At 31.0% G+C, this 2,756-nt stretch overlaps 1 protein-coding gene across 4 annotated transcripts in view; it reads left to right on the top strand.

The window, feature by feature from the left end:
• The window catches only part of LOC106876029 (ras-specific guanine nucleotide-releasing factor 2), a 563,899-nt gene that overhangs the window by 303,627 nt on the left and 257,516 nt on the right, over window positions 1-2,756 (top strand). The gene's annotated exons all lie outside the window — the stretch shown is intronic.

Here is a 2,756-nt window from a genome sequence, read left to right as displayed (position 1 = left end):
TATATATATATATATATATATATATATATATATATATAGAGAGAGAGAGAGAGAGAGAGAGAGAGAGAGAGGAGATAGATAGATAGATAGATAGATATATAGATAGATAGATTTAGATGTATATATATAAATGTATATTGTATTCATAAGTAATAAAGTTCAGAATATAAGTAATATAATATTAATTTAATTCAGATTATACTTCAATGAAATTGATAATATAAAAGGCAAATAATTTTATCAACCCAATAATGTTATTTAATCAATCTAGAAAGTAGTTATTTATCATTTCCAGAAAGTAAATATTCGTTCACTGTTTTTATTATAGATTTAGGAAAGAGTACCATTATAAAGATGAAACATTTTTGAAACTGCCTAAAAATCTAATAAAGATTTATGAATAATATAATTTAATAGAAACACTCCAACAACAATATTTGACTCATGTATGTAAGTGACTTAGTGGGAATTTATGAATTTTTATGATAACATCAACCTTGAAGTACCTCTTCTTCAAAGGATTTTGTCTATGATAAAACAAAGTTATGGATAATCAGCCAAGGATGTATTTGTAGATAAATGCATTGGATTAGTAAAAGACACTTTAGGGTACATACATACAAAGGGAATTGGTGAAATTTTTTTGGTGAATTATATATTATTTTTAATAAAAATGTTATATTATGTTCTAAGCAGTACAATGTATTTATTACAAAGGATGATATATCATAATGCATATTGTACATATGCTACTTACATATAAGCAGGACAAAATAAACTGTAAGAAAGTTGAATGGGAATCTGGGAATCTAGTTTCAAAATAATGGTTAACAATAACTGCTAATACAGAGTGTCTGTCTGTCTATCTATCTATCTATCTATCTATCTATCTATCTATCTATCTATCTATTTATCTATCTCTCTATCCATCCACCCATCCACAAACATATATGCAATATCATATATGCATTTGCACATATACAGAAATGCACATATGTATAGACAAATCTATATACAATATAATATAATATTCCTTCAAGTAATCAGATTGAAATATTGTTAGAATATTAAAATATTTTCTTAACATGAAACCAATGGTAGCCTTAATACACAAATAAAAAAATTCTATCCACTAATGTGATGTTGGGCACTCATTTTCACTGTTCAACATTTACACACACACACACACGCATACAAGAAAATGGAGAAATTGACATATAGACATCAATTTATCAAAACAAATCCAATTTAAACAATATCAAACTTGCAGAACCTACAATTGTTTCCATGTCCAATTAATTCAAACAATGGAGTTGCACATAAAATAATCCAGTCTGGTCCTTTCATTTCATGTCATTTACATCTCCTGCTGTGGCTCTGTAGTCCTATCCTGGACAAACACTCCCTCTGGCAGGTGACACAGATGTAGCAAAGACTTTGCCTGGCTGGTCTGCCACTTTTTACAGCAGCACTGAAGTGTCCTCTCCAGTTTTGCGCAGGCCTGGGCTAGATTTAAGAAAATCCTGGGTAGCCCAGTCATCAGGATGCCTCTCTCGACCTTGCTGACATAGTCTAAAGGAGTGCAGAGTATTACGTTTGGCACCAGCCTGGTTGCAGGAGCTGCTGGATGAGTGTCGAGTCGAACACTAAACCGCTGACAGGGCTCCACTTCAGATTTCTTTAAATCCAGTGTGCCAGCCCAGTTAAACCATCCAACCCATGCCAGCATGGATAACAGACGTTAGATTATGATGATGATTATGATGATGATTATGATGATGATGATTATGACGACGACAAGCCACCACACTCAACAATGGCGGGAACCTAACTCCTAGTATTCCTCAAAACATGTGGACAAGCATCCACTTTGGAGAAGAAATTACCACATGCAGAAACCTATAGTCAGCTATAAACAAAGGAGAGCCTACAGAGTCAACAGGAATGGTTGTGCATATGCTTACTCCCAGCTTCTCTGAGATGGTGAGATCAATGCAGCTTTTGTTCAGCTTTGAACATCAGTGTCTGAAAAATTATGTCTTAATGTCTTTGTCTCATGTATCACTGCTGAGCTGTTTGTGTGATATTTTAATTATACAATGCTAAATTGTTTTTTTCTTTAAAATTATCTTCAAGCCATAATCTCAGCAAAGAAAACTTCATAAATATTGAAGGTGATACGTTTTGGTAGGAGGTGGATGTTGTTTATGGTTATCGGTTTAAGAGCTTGCAGTTCAATTTCTCACAAAGCTGACTTCAGCTTCCAGCATTATGGAATCAATGAAAACAATATCTGTGATAAAAAAAAAAAGTGCTAAATCAGTTACTATCCAATAATCATTTGAGTTTAAATTTCACTCACTGACTTCTCCTTAGATTAGATTGGCTGGAGATTGATATAATGAGCAGCAGTGGTACATTGTTGTCAATTTGATCAACAAGATTCTGTTTCTTAATAAAATTCATATGACTAGATGAAATCCACACTCTCCTCTTCTTCCTCATCATCATCATTATTTAACGTGCATGTTTCATGCTGGCATAATAATTATTTCTTATTAATAATAATGATGATAATAACAATAATTAAAATGAGAAAAAGAAAATGTTATCACAATTATTATTGTTATTATTATTATTATTACTATTATTATTATTATTATTATTACTATTATTATTATTATTATTATTATTATTATTATTATTATTATTATTATCATCATCATCATTATTAATATTATTAGAAAGTCATAAAA

The sequence above is a fragment of the Octopus bimaculoides genome, chromosome 2 (genome assembly GCF_001194135.2).
Source record: "Octopus bimaculoides isolate UCB-OBI-ISO-001 chromosome 2, ASM119413v2, whole genome shotgun sequence".
NCBI classification, from domain to species: Eukaryota; Metazoa; Mollusca; class Cephalopoda; order Octopoda; family Octopodidae; genus Octopus; species Octopus bimaculoides.
The sequence above is the reverse complement of the archived record's forward strand: the minus strand, read 5'-3'. Positions and strand labels throughout refer to the sequence as shown.